At 36.8% G+C, this 20,405-nt stretch overlaps 1 protein-coding gene across 1 annotated transcript in view; it reads left to right on the top strand.

The window, feature by feature from the left end:
* ADGRL2 (adhesion G protein-coupled receptor L2) overlaps positions 1-20,405 on the top strand; it is an 869,983-nt gene that overhangs the window by 101,099 nt on the left and 748,479 nt on the right. The window lies entirely within an intron of this gene.

Here is a 20,405-nt window from a genome sequence, read left to right as displayed (position 1 = left end):
CCCCGTTTGGCATTTTCTTAGCAAAGATATTAAAGCAGTTTGACATTTTCTTCTCCAGTAGATCCATCTTGTCAGGTAATCACAGGCGAAGTCACTTGCCCAGGGTCACACAGCTAGGAAGCGTCTGAGGCTGGATTTGAACTCGGGTCTTTCTGTCTCCAGGCCCAGTGTTCTATCCACTGAATGATCAGCTGCCTCACAAGCGCCTTATACATAGAAAGAGTTTAATAAAGTAAATATAAATAAAATAAATAATAAATAAATAATAAAAATAATAAAATAAATATAAATAAAATAAAAATGCTTGTTGGTTGATTGATTCTGAGATTTTATCATTCGGTCATCCTGCGTTTCCAACGCCTTCTCACTTCGAAATTGTAAAGCCTAAGCCCCTTTCTAATAAACACTACACTGTCTTTAAGGAACTAGCCCTGTGAGGAGTAGGAGTTTTCTGAATCTTCTTATAGGATTCATGTATTCTTTCTCAGGATCCCAGCTGGTTATGATACACCAGACTCCAAAATGGAGAAGAAATCAAGCATGGCCAAGTGCAATGAAAACGGCATGGTCATTCAAATAACCACCTATGGGGTACACAGATTTATAGAATATGCCCCAAATCTCCATGACCTCTCACCCCCTCGCCCCAGCCACTGCAACCAGAGGGTTGTAAAGCAAAGGGTTATAAAATGAAATATAAGACCTCTGCCTAGCCAAATGATCACCTTCCACCTAGCTCCTTTACTTTTCTTCTGGCTGACTTTAGGCTTTTGGCTGTCTCAGGATCCTAATGTAAACTAAAGCCCTTAACATAAACCAAAGAGACATTCCAACATTATCCTTTTAAACTGGCCATGCTCCATTTTTATGTAAGAGCTTCTGTGTTGACCTTGGTTTTCTAGAGGTCTCCCTAGTCACCTGGCTTGTGGACCTACTTAATCTCTCCGTGGGAGAAAGACAATATCCCTCAGCCCAGAAGGTTTAGAGCTTAATATCCTACATGCTTGCCCTTGGGAGACCTATCCAAATTAACAACTGAGAACCATCCAAATAATCATATGTTTATTGGAAGAGGAATTAAAATCCAGCCCCAAGAGGATTGGGGAACAGGGGGAATGCAGAATGAAATTGTTCAACTGAAGAAGACTAACACTTTTGAAGATTGTGGTTTGGCCCTTTATATTGGGATGTGAGACTCTCTTAGTAGTTTCCCAGATCCTGAAATGGTCACAAAAAAGGAACCATTCTTTGAGATTGGTGTCCTGATATACAAGAAAGCAGATTCCAGTAAATTAGCTTATTATATTTATTATATTATATTTATTATATTTATATTTTTGAAAATGATCAGGATCTTTTATAAGAAGCAGTAACAGTGGTATGTTGCTGGGGAGTTCTTGTTGTTTTATTATTTGTGGATGGAAGGGATGTTAAACTTTGGATTTCATCATTCTAAGGAATTCCCAGTGTGGCAACTCCCTCCACTGTTGTAGACCTGTAAACTGCTCTGTGACATATAGTCCTAAAGAGTTGTCTCAAGAGGAGAGTTTAATTGCCCATGATTTGATAGCTAGTATGTATCAGAGTCAAAATTTGAACCCAATTCTTACTAACTCCAAGGTTCTTCCATTTCCCAATGGGATCAATTGCTTATTAGCATGGCATGACATTTGGTTGGGTTATCCTTTGTGGGGAAACAAATGTTAGAGAAGGATGAAGAAGTAGTGTTTCTATAAATATGAGAGAGAGAGAGAGAGAGAGAGAGAGAGAGAGAGAGAGAGAGAGAGAGAAAGAGAGAGAGAGAGAGAGAGAGAGAGAGAGAGAGAGAGAGAGAGAGAGAATATTTAGAGCATTTAATCAAATATAATATATTTGGTCATACCTGTTTATTCCCCCAAATCAGAATAATTAGAATGTCCATTCCTATAAAAGTCTCCTATATCAACCATAAAACTATTACTTAGGTGTTTGTAATTTGCACTATTGTTTCTATTTAAAACAAAATGCTCTACAAAGGACTCACCAAAGGGAAAACCATCTGAAAGATGCCAGATGTTTGAAAGTAGAAATTGTATCCAGGTATCAAAGCCAAGATCCCATTTTATGTGCTGATAGTTTGATTGTAATTGATTTCTGCCGTACTTGGTAGATAAAAAGGATATTTTTACCCTCTTAACAGATGATATGACAAAGTTAAGTTAATATATCTTTATCACATGATTTTTATTACATTATAATGAAAAGGTCATCTTTTGTTAGGAATCAAAGCAGACTGCTGGCCCTCTTGTCAAATGGAGAAAACTCAGAATGAGGGGGAAAAAATAATCAGTTACCTGAATCTTCTTACATCGACTTTTTGCTTTTAAATCATGATGCTATAACTGCATATTATTTTTGCTTATTTGTTTGAAATATTCAGATACATCCTACATCTGGCCAGATGTATATCTTTCTATGTTGGACCGCTGGTTTACTCCTGAAAGCAACCTGACTTGAGTTAAATGGGCAGCCATAAATTGGGTCTTTCAAAAAGCCATGTGTATCCCCTCCTCCATGGGCAAGGGAAAAATTAGATTAAATCAATTTATATTTTTTATGAACATAAAAAAACTCCTTTGGACCATAAGAGAAAAGTACGTTAAATGAAACAAGGTATCTTTGAGCTACACATTAATTTGCATGTAGCATTATAATCTGACAGGAAGAGCTGGTCCCGATTTCATATTGGGATTACACATTTTTATTCATTTTCATTATCATTAAACTTTCTTAGTACTGTGGCACAGCTAACAATTTGGGCAGCAGCTTGTTCTGATTTCCAGCTCTGAGAAAATAGCCTTGAGAGTTTCTTCCTTATAGAGTGATGTCATTGGTTAGTCAGTTTCCGCTGTACACTGTACACTACCAAAGTTCCTCTCTGTATTAGTTATACCTTCACCTGCCAAGAAAAGAAAACACACAGCTTCCTTTATTCTGCAGTGAAACAAAGTGGTTTGGACACAATTTGGAGGAAAACTGCCAGAAACAACAAAAAAAGGCTTTAACTTAATAATGTTTCCATACATTTAGGTGTTCTTCTAGAGTATATGACCTTAATTGATTTTTACCTTTTTTATGGAATACAACTGGTATAGAAGAAATTATTCTTTGGCACTGACCCAGAATTTTAAAGAAAAGATATAAAGCTTTATGAAATCCCAAACTATTAAATCAAGCTTTGGAGGAATTTTTTTGGGTGCCCTTCACCAAATAACACAACGCTTGCTGTTAAGAAAAAATAACCCTAATTTTATCTGAGGTAATGCCTTTGTCTGTGTTATCTGAGATAGAATTCCAAGCAAAATGATTCATTAAAACCATATTGTGCACCAAAGAAACTGAAATAATTGCCATTGTTTTCACATAAAAAAATTATTACATTCACAACATTCTGTGAATGACTAAATATAGGTTTTTAAAGCTACGTGCATGTTTTAGCTTCCAAAGAGAGAAAAATCTAAATATTAAGTACTTGATGGAAATGATACACAAAATCACAGAATTGGCACTGAGGTCTACTGAAAACTCATCATTCCATCAGTGGGATGTGGCCAATGCTCTTCCCAAATCTAAAGTGTCTCTTTTATTTTTACTAACCCCAGCAGCTCTCACAATGTAACTGTATCTCATTAAACATGGGATTGCTTCCTTGGGCTTTAAACATTTTTCTTGAGCAATGAATTCTCATTTTTTTAAAGGATGACTAAAGCCATACAAAGCATCCTAGAACTGTTGAAATTTGAGATGAGAATCAATCAATCAGCAAGCATTTATTTAGTCCCTATTATGTAACAGGAGAAAGTAAATTAGGTGATTCAGTAGAGAAAATGCCAGGCATGAAGTCAGGAAGACTCCTCTTCCTGAGTTCAAATCCAAACTCAGACACTTACTAGCTGTGTGACCCTAGACAGGTCACTTCATTCTGTTTGCCTCCATTTCCTCATCTGTGAAATGAGTTGGAGAAAGAAATGGTGAACCACTCCAGTACCTTTGACAAGAAAATCCCAAATGGAGTCATGGAGAATTAGACGCCACTAAAATAAATGAACAACAACAAAATGTACCAGGTATCATTCTAGGTACTGGAGATATAAAGACGAAAATGATGCAATCTCTGCCCTTAGGAAGCAAATATTCTATTCTTAGGTTCATCTTTTAATACGGTTTTAATTTTTAAAAAAAATTTTTTAAGTGAGGCAATTGGGGTTAAGTGACTTGCCCAGGGTCACACAGCTAGTAAGTGTTAAGTGTCTGAGGCTGGATTTGAACTCAGGTCCTCCTGACTCCAGTGCGCCACCTAGCTGCCCCTAATACGGTTTTAAATAGGAAATTCTTCAGGCTAATATCTAATGGAAAATTCCAATACCTTAATAAATACTAAAGAGCCAAGACTGTAGAATAGATAAAGAACCAGGCTTGAATGAGGAAGAACCATGTTCAAGTCTTACTTCTGATATACGGTACCTAATGTAAACTTGAGTAAGTCTCAGGGTCCATGGCAATTCTCTAAGACTGAAAGATACAAAAGCATCACAGATCTGAATCCAAAAAAGGGAGTTTCCATAGAAAGGGAGTTACCTACACTGACAAAATCACAGGGCTGGACCCACATTTTAAAACAACAACAATATTAACAATAATAATAATAATAATAATAATAATAATCTTTTTGGGGGTCATGTCTGCTGCCCGAGAGAGGCAGTTTAGATGCCACTAATAAATTTCACACTCATTGCAGTTTGGAAAGACTGTCCCACGAATGTTATTTCAGATAGGTAAACTGACAAACAGACAAGAAACAAGCATTTATTTAGTGCCTACTACATGGCAGACAATGTGCTAAGCACTTCAGTATTATTATCTCATTTGATCCTTACAGCGACTCCATGAGGTAGGTGCTATAGTAATTCCCATTTTACAGATGAAGAAAATTAGTTAAAAAAATATAAAAAATTAATTTAAATAGCGGGAAGGGAATAAGCATTTGTAAAGCACCTACCATGTGCCAAGCACTTTAAAAATATTATCTAATTTGATTCTAACAACAAGCCTCAGAGGTAAGTGCTATTATTAGGACAGTAAGGTAGATACAGGGTAAGTGACTGACCTTAGATCACACAGCTAGTCAGGGTCTAAGGCCAGCTTTGAACTTCGGTCTGCTTAACTTCAGGCCCAGGGGTCCATCTGATGTAACACATAGAAAACAAATGATAGATGACAGACAGACAGATAGACAGATAGATAGATAGATAGATAGATAGATAGATAGATAGATAGATAGATAGATAGATAGATAGATAGATGGATGGATGGATGGATGGATGGATGGATGGATGGATGGATGGATGGATGGATGGATGGATGGATGGATGGATGGATGGATGGATGGATGGATGGATGGATGGATGGATGGATGGATGGATGGACGGATGGACGGATGGATGGATGGATGGATGGATAGATGGATGGATGGATGGACGGACGGATGGATAGATGGACGGATGGACGGACGGACGGACGGACCGACGGACGGACGGACAGACCGACGGACGGACAGATAGTTAGATAGATAGATAGATAGATAGATAGATAGATAGATAGATAGATAGATAGATAGATAGTCAGGTAGGTAGATGATAAAACATTTATTAAGCATTTACTATGATACCAGTACTGCCCTAAGTGTTAGAGATACAAATAAAAGAAAACAAATGATAGATGACAGACAGACAGACAGATAGACAGACAGATAGATAGATAGATAGATAGACAGACAGACAGACAGACAGACAGACAGACAGACAGATAGATAGATAGATGGATAGATAGATAGGCAGATAGATAGATAGATAGGCAGGTAGGTAGATGATAAAACATTTATTAAGCATTTGCTATGATACCAGAACTGCCCTAAGTGTTAGAGATACAAAGAAAAGAAAACAAACTAGCCCTACCTTCAGGGAGCCTGTATCCTTATAGAGGAATATAACATATGGAAGTGAAATAGAAAGAAGGAGAAAGAATATTTGTGTGAAGTCAAGACAACAGGTGAGGAAGAGTGAAAGGAAAAGTCCAGGGAATGAGTCTAGTCTTAAGAGAAGTAAATAAATTATGGCTGGGTCTCCTCCTGAAATAATGGTCCCTGGGGCAGCTAGGTGGTACAGTAGATAGAGCCCTGGATTCAGGAGGACCTGAGTTCAAATCCGGCCTCAGACACTTAACATTTACTAGTTGTGTGACCCTGGGCAAGTCACTTAACCCCAATTCTCACCAAAACAAACAAAAAAAAACCCACAACAACAACAAAACAAACAAACAAACAAAGAAAAAGAAATAATGGTCCCAATGAAGGGGGTCACCAATCAGATCAGGATCTCAGAAAGACGTTTTCTTTAGGATAGAAAGGAGGTTGGCAAGGTAGAATAGTAGTTGAGACTGTGAGTTGAGATGTAAAGAGAGCTGGAAAATAAAATGTGTGGTTAGTGAAACAAATGTCACACAAAGGTGTGTGCTGCTAGAAGGGTGCTATTTCCCAGTGATGTTCAACATCTCTGGGGGTGTCAGGGAGGTGTAAGAAGATTTTGTTCTTGAACAGATGATGTCCCCAACTAGTACCGGAAGGTATTAGAATGTAGTGCTGGAACTGGGACTTAGAGTCAGGAGGTCAGAGGTTTTTAAGGATCTTCTCTAAATTGTAAATACCAGAGACATTGCCAAGGAATTATGTCCATTATCAACAAGCTTCCACTTAGGACTAGTGCCAAGTAAGAAATCCAAGGCCCAGACATGCACTGGACCAAGTTCACCACTGGCTCTCACTATGACTACCACCACCTCCCCCTCTTTCTCATCCTGCTTCAAGTTTCATGCCCATTGTAGAGCCACTAAACATGTCATATCACATAGAACCAACCAAATTTCCAATTGTCCCTAATTATGCCATAAGTATATAACTGATAATTGAGTTGGATTGCTAAATGGGGATAACTTAATGTCTAAACTCTAGCCCCTTCCCCAGTGAGAGAAAGACAGCAAGAAGTTCAAAATCAAGCCAGGAATTTGCAAGCTAGAAGCTAGGGGTGGGACTCACAGGTCTACAAAAGACTGCAGGATCGTTTTGAGAAGGGTTTCTTAACTAGGAACTTGATTGGGCTTGGGGTTCATTTGTTTGTTTTTTGGTATTAAAAATAACTATATTTCAATAAAATTGGTTTCCTTTGTAATCTTATATATTTTATTTTATGCAATTTACAACATTCTGAGAAAGGGGTCCATTATGCAAAGAAGTTGAAGAACTCATGATTTAGAGCTCAAAGGGATTTTAGAGATCTTTTAGCCCAACACACTCATTTTTCAAAAGAAAGAAATGGAATTTGAGTTTGGTTTAGTGACTAGAATCTTGGACTTGGAGACAAAAAGACATCACATGGGTTCAAATTCCTCTTCTGAAATTTACTAGCCATGGCATCATATAACATCTCAGTCTCAGGTTTCTCATATGGAAATTGCAAATAAAAATATCTATAGCGTCTTCTTCACAGGGCTATTTTAGGTTCAAATGATATAGTATATATAGAATGCTTTGCAAACTTTAAAGTGTTGTATACATATAAATTACCATTATTTCCAAGTTCACAGAGGTCTTAAGGATCAGAACAAGGATTTGAACCCATGATCAATTTCTTACAAATACAATAATATTCTTACTACTTAGGAGTTTTGTGGAGTTGGACAATTGCTCTCCAAAGTAATTTTTCTTTTTTTTTTAATCTTAGCAGTATTTTATTTTTTCTAGTTACATACATAGATAGCTTTCAATATTTGTTTTTATAAGATTTTGAGTTCCAAATTATTCTCTATCCCTTCCTTCCCTCCCCCCTCCACAAGACAGCAAGCAATCTGATATAGGTTATGTATGTCCAATCATGTTCAACATATATCTACATTGTTGTTGTTGTTTGTCCTTTGTTCTTGATGAGGCTCATGACATCAGGATAATGTTGTAACTTGCACTTAAGTGGATTTAAGTGTGGGAGGGCTCTGCAAAGTCACCAACCTCACTCTCTACTCCAGAGCCATCTGGGTCCGGTAGCAAGATATACATCAGGATGACTGGAGATGGCCCTAAATGTTTAAGGCAATTGGGGTTATGTGACTTGCCCAGGGTCATACAACTATTAAGTGTCTGAGGTAAGATTTGAACCCAGGTCCTCTTGACTCCAGGGTCAGCATCTAACCACTGAGCTACCTAGCTGCCCCTATTTACACATTAGTCATGTTGTGAAAAAAGAGTCAGAACAAAGGAGAAAACCCACAAGAAAGAAAAAAACTAAACAAAAATGAAAATAGTATGGTTCAGTCTGCATTCAGATTCCACAGTTCTTTTTTCTGGATGTGAAGAACATTTTCCACCATGAGTCTTTTGGAATTGCCTTGGATCATTGTATTGCTGAGAAAAGCCAAGTCTATCACAGCTGATAATCATACAATCTTGCTGTTACTGTGTACATATTCTCCTGGTTCTGTTCGCTTCACTCAGCACCAGCCCACTTAAGTCTTTCTAGATTTTTCTGAAATCTGCCTGTTCATCATTTATTATAGCACAATAGTATTCCATTACATTCATATACCACAGCTAGTTTAGCCATTCCCCAACGGATGGGCATCCCCTCAATTTCCAATTCTTTGCCGTGACAAAGAGAGCTGCTATAAATATTTCTTACATGTAGGTCCTTTTCCTTTTTTATGATCTCAAAGTAATTTTTCAAACCAAAATCCATGAAGCAAAACTAGAGGTCATCTCACATTGGAAGGGAATGTTGTAGCCTATGAAATGAATCATCTGGAAGAGCCAGCATTAAAGCATATTCCTGGTTCCCTCTGATGTTCTCATGGTTGCCTCTTAATGGTCCCCAGGAACTTTAAAGGGCATTATGCAAAAGCCATGCCATGATAGTGGCACAATAAAAATAGGCAATTGATCATGGACCATTTCTCACATCTGGAACAATCTGTCAATTAGCTAAAGGAATGCAGAGTACAGGTACCAGGGAGAACTGGGTCAGCCCCTGAGTGGGCATTCAGAACAGGATACCATCTTCTCAATCTGATATTTCATCAGGCTCTTGCCCAGTTTCATACCATTCGATTGCAAAGCGAGAAGAAAAACAATGATACTCTAATTGACTAATCCTCTAGGAGCACAGTTCCTAGAGCTGGCCAAGATCAAACTGAAAAATAAAATGTTCGTAAACTGTTGAAAACATCATTGATGTAAACTTCTAACTCCTACAACTCAGAGCCAATATTATGTATGACTTAGTCCTGTTTTGTAAGGCCAGGCATGATGGAAATTCCTCAGTATCCAATCTCTCTTGGACCCAACACAAATGAAGGCAAATGAAGTAAAAAAAAATGGTTTAAATTCATATATTTTGGGAGCAGCCAGGTGGTGCAGTGGAAAAAGCACCAGCCCTCGATACTAGAGGACCTGAGTTCAAATCTGACCTCAGATACTTAAACATACTAGCTATGTGACCCTGGACAAGTCACTTAACCCTCATTGCTCCGCAAAAATAAATAAATAAACAAATAGACAGACAGACAGACAGACAGACAGACAGACAGACAGACAGACAGATAGATAGATAGATAGATAGATAGATAGATAGATAGATAGATAGATAGATAGATAGATAGATAAAAACAAATTCATATATTTTGGAGCCAGAGGGGACCCAAGAAGTGACCTAGTACAGCTTCCTCATTTTACAGATGAAGAAAATGAAACGCAGAATCATTTGCTTGTCTAAGGTCCTTGGGTAAGTGGCAAAGTTAGGATTTTTACCAGGTCTTCAATCTCCAATGGAAGTTCATTTTCACTGGACCACACTTTCTCAGTTCAGCAATTTATCTTTAGCATGAGCACTCTCCCTCTTCCAAGATTTTTCTACCTCTAGGAAGCAGCCACTCTCTCCTTCAAAATTTCAAAAGCTCAGAGTTTGCTCCTAAGGGATCAAGCTAGCCAGTTTCATGCAGACAGAGAAAATTCTTCAACAAATCTTCAGCACTTCGTTATGTTTGCCTGCAGAAAATGTAGGAACTGAGTGAGTCTTAAAGGATCAGATTTCTTCCTGCCTTCTCCCCTCTTCCTTGACCTAGAAGGAAAAGATCAGAGAGGCATTGAGAACTCAATTGGAATCCAGATGCTGGGAGGTATTGGGCTGTTTCCAGGACTCACTTCAACGCATTCACCTTTAGTAGCCTCATGGGACAGCCTCAAGCACCAAGGAGAGGGGCCTGAGCTGCCAGACCTTGCTGTCTGTCCATTTGGGAAAGCCAGTAGCAGACAGTAAAGCGCCCGCCTCCCCTCCCCCTCTCAATGTCCAAGAGAGTAAATGTTAAATTCAAAGTTTTCTTGTTCTTTTTTTTCCCTCTTTCTGTTTAATTAGTAGTCTTAGGAAAAGATTTGATTGATTACAACTGCTTCAGTTTGCTTGCTTCATTATTTTAAATAGAAAATTGCAAATAAGAGAAGAACAGTGGCTAGCACATTATATTTAGAGAGAAAAGAGGAAAGAGTGCATCCCAGTTACAGAGCTATATATCTATATCAAGATATCTAAACAGATAGATAAATAGAAAGATAGAGGTAGAGAGATAAAACATTTATTAAATGCATAATATGTGCCATTCACTGTGCTATAGTGAATATACAAATAAAAGCAAAAATAAAATAAAATACAGTCCCCAACCACTCTCAAGGACCTTGCATTCTAATAATGGAAAACAACACATAAAAAGGAGCATGAAAGGATGGTGCTGACAAGAGGGAGAGAAAAATAGAAACAACCCAGGGAGTCAAAAGTGGAGCTGAGAGAGAAATGAGCATGGATGTCTTGGGCTTTGCATAAAATAGTGATGCCAGGCAGGAACTTTCCAACTAGAGGAGGAGCTAAAGGGCCAGAGGGATCTTGGGATGGAAAGGATCTTGGCACAGATCCAGAAGAGGCTTGGTATTCCATCTTCTTCTACTTGTTCTTCCACTTCTTAGGTACTCAATTATTCAAATGAATCTGTATTCTCATTGACTGTGATACAGCCCTCTAGTAATACAGATTGCAACCCAACCATACCTGCTTGTCCCTTAGTCTTTTTATTCATGCCCTCTCATATGTCTATGCCCTCTCAACATTTAGCACAGTACCTGGCACACAGTAAGTGCTTCCTAAATGTTTATTGATTGATTGTTATGGTTACCATGGGGGGAGTGTCTACTTCACATCCTTACTTTCTTTTGATATCAAGAGGACATCAAAAGAACACACAATCTGTCCATTGGTTATTCCTTGATCTCTCCATCAGAATAGCCAATCTTATTTTTCACTTATGTTTCTTTGATGACAGCCTTTAATCTATCTCATCATTATTCCTTATTTGTGACATGTAGCAGCTTACACACCCACCATATGTTTTTCCATATCCCTCTTGGTGATTCTCATCCATGAAACAAAGCTTAAAGATATTTTCTAATGTCACACTACTCTCATTTGACCAAAGAAGCAGTAGATGAAAACAAACACGCTAAAGTTCGTGCTTGTTTGAAAGTCTCCATTCTTTCAGTTCTGTCTAGCCTCTTGATAGGAGCTAGTTGGTATAGTCTAAAGCCAGCATACCCACCTTGGCCAAGCTGAGGCTAGAAACTTGGAACCTGAAGTTTCATGATTTCCATTGTTTTCAGCAGTTTCAGTGATGACTTACAATATCCTGAGCATTTCAGTAATACTTGTCTATCAAATTTTTCTTCAAAAAGCAACTATGTGGGGCAGCTAGGTGGCGCAGTGGATAGAGCACCGGCCCTGGATTCAGGAGTACCTGAGTTCAAATCCGGCCTCAGACACTTAACACTAGCTGTGTGACCCTGGGCAAGTCACTTAACCCCAATTGCCTCACTAAAAAAAAAAAACAAAAAAAACAAAACAAAAAGCAACTATGCAACTCTTCCTACTTTCATTTATCTACTAATTCTTCCTTGCCAAAGAAAGGCAGTTAGAATTGTCGGGTCTAGTTTGTGTGTAGTGGGATAATGCCTTCACCACTCACGAATCCTTTATCCTCCATTGTTTAGATTTTTCTATCTTCACATCAGTTCCATTACTTGACTAATTATTGACATGAGAGTCCCTTAGAGATGTTTTTTCCAAACATTGACCTAGCCAAGTTGCCCTTTCCTTGCACAGTCGCAGCATAGAGCAGAATAAATTATATCATTAACATTCAATACTGTATTTCTAGTGGAATCTTTTTTTTTCTCTTATAAGTAAACAATCCCTCCATTCTCATACTGTATCACATCCACTCGCTTAGTTAGGATGCAGCTTTTATTAGTCTATATCTGGTAGAGAGATGACCACAGATTCAATATATGGGATCTTCAAAAGCCTGTTATTGTGGTGAATATCATTATTTAATTTAAAAATATAATAATCTGTATACCCATTGATGAGGAATGAAAGGCAGTGGTTATAGATGTCATGAAATAACTATAGGTTGGGCATGTTCTAAGGCAAGACATTTGCCTGACACAAAAGCATAAAGACTTGTCATTTGTTCAAAATGGCATCACTTGGACTAAGATGCTAGAATTCTAGAATGTAGATCTTTGATTTTGAGACTGAGGAATCTAAAATACCTTTTAGGACTAAGGCAAAATGTAGGGAAGTTGGGTTACTAATTCACTGTTGGTGGAGTTGTGAACTGATCCAACCATTCTGGAAAGCAATTTGGGACGATGCCCAAAGGTCAATCAAACTGTGCATACCCTTTGATCAAGTAATGCCAATAATAGATCTGTTTCCCAAAGAGATCACTGAAAAAGGAAAAAGAACCTATTTATGTAAAAATATTTAACAGCTCTTTTGTGGTGCCACAGAATTAGAAATTGAGGGGTTGCCCATCAACTGGGAAATGGCTAAACAAGTTGTGGAATCTGAATGTAATGGAATACTATTATACTATAAGAAATGATGAGCAGGCAGATTTTAGAGGGATTAAGGCAAAATTCTAAAGTGTTGTGGCAAACAAGTATGCCATCCTTGTATGAATGGATATAACCTGGAAAATGAATGTTGCCCAAAACAAAACCAGAAACAAGCAACCTGTTTTAACTGTCTGAGATAAAAGAATGTACAATGGTATTAGTAAAATTGCTCTCATTTTAAGATCCCTAGGAATAATGGAAAGGAAACTTGGAAGTTGTTTGTTGTTGTCTTAAATGTTAATGGAGGGGCGGCTAGGTGGCACAGTGGATAGAGCACTGGCTCTGGATTCAGGAGGACCTGAGTTCAAATTCAGCCTCAGATAATTGGCACTAGCTGTGTGACCCTGGGCAAGTCACTTAACCCCAATTGCCACACACACACACACACACACACACACACACACACACACACACACATTAGTGGAGAAATACAATTCTGACCCCTCTGCAAAGAGAACTTTTTTTTCCAAAGAAATGACATGAAGTTAGAATGAGAATTAGGGGCAATAAAGTGTGTGGGGGTTGTTTTGTTTCATTTTGTTTTGTTTTACTTGTAAAGAGAGGTAGCATGATTCCATGAAAAGATTGGTGGATTTGGTGTTAGAACTATGTTCAAATCCTATCCCTGGCACTTGCTGGTTATGATTTTGTTGTTAGTTGTTTCATTCACACCTGATTCTTCGTGACCCCATTTGGGATTTTTTTTTTGGCAAAGATATTGGAGTGGTTTGCCATTTTCTTCTCTAGCTCATTTTACAGGTGAGGAAATTGAGTCAAACAGGGCTAAGTAGCTTGAACAGGGTCTCACAGGTAGTAAGGGTCTGAGGTCAGATTTGAACTCAGGAAAATGACTCTTCCTAACTCCAGGCTAGGTATTCTATCCAGTGTAACACCTAGTTACCCAAGTTGTATTAGCATAGGCAAAGCATTTAGCCATTCTAGAAAATGGAAACAATTCTACTTGTATTCTCCACCTCATGGTATTATTATCAGGGTCAAGTAAGATATGCTATACAAAATTCTCTGCAAAATTCATATCTCTTTATAGATGCCAACAATTTTATATATGTCAAGATGGCATCATATAGTGACTGCAGATGTGACCTCAACATCAGAATGATCTAGAATCAAGTCCCACCTTTGAGATAGATAGATAGGTAGATAGATAGATAGATAGATAGATAGATAGATAGATAGATAGATAGATAGATAGATAGATAGATAGATGGTATGGTATGGCATCATATCACATTGTATAGTATAGCATCATATTGAAATATTATAATTGTGTAACATAATATAGTGATAATATAATATATATACCTGCTGTGTAACTCTGGGGAAGTCACCCAATTTTTCTGTGCCCAGGGCAAGTCTTTCTAACTTATAGAATACTCATAGATCTCCATTATTAGAAGGAGGTTCATTCCACCAAAGAAATCACAGAATGGGACAAAATGTGTAAGTGTTTAAAAACAAAAAAATTGTAAAGAATTTTCCAGTCTTCTGATCTTGAGGAACATTTGCAATGATTATACGAATCTAGATTTTAAACCAGTCTCAAAATATTTCCCTAATTTTACTCATTGCCTTTTACCAATGACCTGCCCTTTCATTCTATACTGTTGGGCCAAAACCTAAATACTCAAAATGGCCTGCTTACTTTGTGGATAGAGAGGTAAGTGGGTAGTTGATCAATAGTTGGATGTTAAGGGGTAGCTAGGTGGTGCAGTGGATAGAGCACCAGCCCCGGAGTCAGGAGGACCTGAGTTCAAATCCAGCCTCAGACACTTAACACTTTGTGACCCTGGGCAAGTCACTTAACCCCAATTGCCTCACTAAAAAAAACAAAAAACAAAATAGATGGATGTTAAATGGATATGTATATAAATATATATATATGTGTGTGTGTGTGTGTGTCTGTGTATGTATGTATATATGCATATGTTTAACTGCATGTGTATATATGTGTACATGTATTTAATATATAATTAATATAATATGAGTAATAAATATATATTTAATGTGATATATATATGGTCCCTGCCTTCAAGGATCTTATATTCTAATGGAGGGAGACCACACATAAAGGACTACTAGAAAAAAGGGTTGGGGAGCATAGAGTCTTGGAGGGATGGTCCAAAGCAAAGCTTCTTAAACTGGGCAAAAAGGGGTCGTGAGTGGAAAAGTTTAAGTAGACCTTTTTGCCCAAGAAATTTTAACATCACCCCAGGTATATAGGTTTATAAAATAGATATACATAACCTTTTTCTGTTGCCAAATTTTCCACAACCCCCACATTCAGTTATGCAACCCCATATGTGGTTTAAGTAGTTAGGCAGTTTAAGAAGTTTTGGTTTAGAAAGAAGACAAGAGAGTGTAGTAAACACCTGGATTCCCCCAATAATAGGCAAAATCAAAGCTACTATCTCTTTCCAGGGATAGACTTCAAGTTTGTAACCTGAAGATGCAGGTGAATGCCACAGTGGAATAGTTTTATTAAAAAATGATACCCATTTGTAAACCCATCCAAAAAATGGAAGAAATGGACCTGATAGTTTTATCATACCTGTAGAAAAGAGGAAAATTCAGCTACTTAACAAACTGAACAAATCACAGGAAGTAAAAGAGATGACAAGGTTATATAAAAAGAAGGATTTTTAATTTTATTATTTTTTTTTGCGAGGCAATTGGGGTTAAGTGACTTGTCCAGGGTCACACAGCTAGTAAGTGTCAAGTGTCTGGGGCCGGATTTGAACTCAGGTCCTCCTGAATACAGGGCCAGGGCTCTATCCAGTGTACCACCTAGCTGCCCCAAAAGAGGCATTTTTTAAAGATGCTAAGTGAGTATAAATGTGGGGTGGAGTAAAGGGGTGAATAAGGGAAGAAAACTATTAGGAAAAAAATTTGCTATAAGTATTTTGGCTAAAAATGTGACAAATGAAATATTTAAACAATTGACACAAATGTATAAGAGCCAGATCTATTTTTCAATGGATAAGTGGTCAAGAATATGAGCAGGCATTTCTTAGAGAAAAAAAAAATCAAAATAACATCCTGAGAAAAGTATTCAAACTTTGTAAATTAAAAAAAAAATCAGATCAAACAACTCTGAGGTTCCACTTTCCACCCTTTAAGTGGACAAAAATGAATTAAAATGTTGATAGATCTAAGGAGAAAACTATATATTTGGGGCAGAGATATGAATAGATATCACCTCTTTGGAATTTAAAAATCTAGTATTATACAATAAGAGTGATGTGCTTGCTCATGACCTTTGACCTAATGATCTTACTACTAAGACTATACCCTAGACATGCTATAGCAAGGAAAAGGTTGAGGAGGAGGTTGTTTCGACTATATATATATATATATATATATATGTGTGTGTGTGTGTGTGTGTGTGTGTGTGTGTGTGTGTGTGTGTGTGTGTATCTTCATAGCAGCACTATAGCAAAAATAGCTCCCAAACTGCCATGTGTCCAATTTTTGAGGAATGGCTGAACAAATTGTTACATATGAACATAACAGAACATTATTGTACCTCAAGAAATGATAAATATGATAACTATGAAATGATTTAGGAAGACCTAGATAGAGGAATGCAGAGTAAAGAAGGCAGAATGAGAACAACCATATGTACCACTCACTACAACTTTGTTGAAAAAAAAAGAGCAACAAAGAAACCTGAAAAAATATAAAAGATCAGTGGAAAGCAATAGAAGTAAATAAGACATTTTTATGTTTTACTACAGTCAATAAACAGTTTTACACAACTGTAAATTAGAGTGTATGGGTTTATTTATGTTTCTTGTATGTCTTCTTTTTGACTAGTATGTTCAGAATTGTTTTAATGACACCGTTGTAGTTTGAAAAGCAACTGTCTCCATTTTAGATTGTTTTAAATAGGCCACACATTGAGTTATAAATTAAACTGCTTTTACCCAAGCTCCAGTGACATCAGAACCCTCATTTAAAAGGCATCTCTTCTTTGGAATCTGACCAAAGTCGTGAATATGGTTTATTTTTCCTACAGAAGCACAGATTTTTTTCAAAATAGAATTCAGATGATTTTCACCTTTTTAAAATCCCCAACACTTAGCACAGTGCCTGACATGTAATAAGCAATTATTAAGTGTTTGTTGACTTCACTTGACTTGACTTGACAGAGACTTCAGAGTCCATACCTGAATGAAAATCCATCTTACCAAATGCTCTCAAAATGTTCATCTTGCCTTTGCTTGAAGACACACAGAGTAGAGGAACTCTCCAGCTTCTGAAACAGTATTTATGAGTAGATCTAATTGTCAGGAAGTTTAATAATGTAAATGTGTTTCGCCAAATACGAGCACTAAAACTCAGGATATCTGAAGTGAAAATCAGAGGCCAGTGATTTATCTGAGATGAAAAAGAAAGTCAGTGGCTGAATGGAGATTAAAACGAAGTACTCCAGAATTCTATACACCAAATCATTCTTCCTCCCTGAGGTTTCTGAATGGATTGAACATTGTGAGTGATATAGATACATGGTACTTCTTGACAGCTCAATGGAGGCTGAAATGTGGATTGGACAAGCTTTTATGACACTAAAGGGAATGACCAAGTTATCATTTCTATCCACTTGCTTCAAGCAGTAAGAGTTTTCTGTATGTACTCTTCATACATGAATTTAACTTGTCTACAGGTATGCAATGTCTATGAAGCACTGAGATTCTCTTCTGATTGTTCACTTAGGCCACTGATTTTTTCCATAACTCTTTTAGGTGTTGCTATTCTCCACTCGGATCTTGTCATGGCTGTTTTTAAATTTGTTCACCAAAATTGGGTTTTATTTAACACTTATGAAAAAGAGCATAAATACTGCCCTCTCCAAAAAAAAAGGTGATGGGGCATTCAACTCTAAATAGAGTCTTCTTCTATTCCAGTGTAAGATAACATATAAATTAGCCCAATATAACTTACATCCATTTGTTTTTATTTATGTGATAGAATAAGAATGAATTCCTTTATTTTTAATATAGTACCTTTCTCTGCCCAGGAATTCTAATTTTGAGGGTATTATATAACCCAATTATTTCTTACCTTAAAAAATATAATACTGTATGAGCAATGTATAATTTAGCTAAATAAATTAATAGTATTAACATTTATTTTCATAAACTGACATTTTTAATACTAATGATTCTTCCAGGGATGCTATATGACTACAAAGCTATGAATATGTCAATTTCCAAAGAAATGCAGTTGCAGATCATCCAAAGAGCAATAGAGAGGAACAGAGTCAGTGTAAGAAAGTTGTAGTATATTACCAATGGGGGAAACACAGTAGACATGGCCTAAAAGATATTGTTAGAGAAAATGTACAACTAGAAGATGGGGAGTTACATAGTGAGAGGGAGATAACCAATGGCTAACACATTACTCATACATATTACAAAGTCCAAAGCACTAAAGGGAGGAGCTCAGCATCTCTCCTGGGATTTACTGAAAGACACAGGGAGGAAATGGACAATAGCCAAACAGGATGAAGAGTCGTGGGTGAGTTGTGACCTATATGATTTTAAGTAACACCCTCACTGATGAGATCATGGATTCATCAAAGTACCAAAGAAGTAATTACAAAGTCTGTTCTTAGTAAAGGATTAGAGTAATAAAAGTTACTTTAATGGGGCAAATGTACTCTGATTATACTTTTATAAGTTGTCTGGAGATTGAAGTTTTTGTCAAATTAAAAAGTGGTGTGGACTTTATGACTCCAGTCAAATGTAAGTTCATTGAGGGCAGGGGTTATATTCATTTTGCATTATTTCCTTTCCACATCCATAGTGCCTAACACAGTAGGCATCTTCACATAGTAGGTGTTTAATAAGTAGATGATTATTGAATAGAATATATGCAAGGTCAAGGTTTAACATATAAATAAGAATATCTTAATAAACATTTACAAAAATAAGAATTTGATAAGTGACTAATAAATTGGAAAGGAAGAGAAACATAGATATAAGTATTATTCAGTGACACTGAAAAGTATGTTCTTTAGGAATAGGAGAAAGTTATTTGGAGGTGTAAAAACATAAACAAGATATAGTGTGAATAATGAAATATTTGCAATATGTCACTAAGAGAAACATTGAAAGGTGTTTCCAAAATTTATATAGAAACTAAAATGACTGCCTGGCAAAAAGAAGGAGGAGACTGCTTTTTTGTAATCAGGAGTTTCCCTCTAAATAAACATAAAGATTTCCTCAAAAGCAAGAAGCAAATGGTCTCTAAAATAATTGCTAGAGAAAATGAAAGGTCTTCAGAAACCAAGAAAATAAGTGTTCATTTGAAGTATGAGACCCCAGAGCTGAGTATGTTTCTATAATTGCCTAGTGTCCTTTAGGAACCTGTGGCTAATTACAGGGGGAAAAAGACTCACAGAGCAATCTTCATTTGTTTTTTTGTTTAAATAGCAAAATCTATTAGGTTGGAATGTAGCTAACATGATAGAATTTTATGTCCCATTCCTTCAAAATGTACTGCTCTTTGCTTTGGGAAAAAAGTGAAAGTATGAGGTCAAATCAAAGGTAATCTACTGCCTTATCAGACTGTTCTTTGCTTTAAATGAGAAATAATTAGTATAATAAAATCCTCTCCAATATTCAGCTTTCAAGAACTGAGGAAAGGAAACCTTGTAAGTAGGAAATCATGTCATTTAGATACGGCCGCGTAGACATTATCTTCAGTGATGTCCTTGCTATTGAGGTGGGATAATCAGATACTCTGATATACTAATAAATCTGTGATGTCATCAAATGTGGGTACTGGAGTCATTCAAAGATGAAGGTTGCAACTCATCAATGTCTGAGTATCCAGTGACATTCTCATCTATGTCTATCTACAACAAGGATTCTTAACTTTTTATGTGTGATATGGACCCCTTTGATAGTCTGAAGTCCATGGTCCCTTTCTCTAAATAATCTTTTAAAATTCAGAAAATAATTTACCTAGAATTACAAAAGAAACCAATTTTGTTGAAATACAGATATCTATCTATATGTGTGTGTGTATATATGCATATATATGTGTATATATATGTGTGTATATGTATATATGTATGTGTGTGTATATATATATATATAGGGGCAGCTAGATGGCACAGTAGATAAAGCACTGGCCCTAGATTCAGGAGGACCTGAGTTCAAATCCAGCATCATATACTTGACATTTACTAGTTATGTGACCCTGGGCAAGTCACTTAACCCTCATTGCCCTGCAAAAACAAAACAAAACACATATACATATATAAACAAGTTCATCAACTACAGATAAAGAACCCCTGTTT

Source organism: Dromiciops gliroides, chromosome 4, assembly GCF_019393635.1.
Source record: "Dromiciops gliroides isolate mDroGli1 chromosome 4, mDroGli1.pri, whole genome shotgun sequence".
NCBI lineage: Eukaryota > Metazoa > Chordata > Mammalia > Microbiotheria > Microbiotheriidae > Dromiciops > Dromiciops gliroides.
Note: the sequence above shows the minus strand (reverse complement) of the source record. Positions and strands in the feature narration are given on the sequence as shown.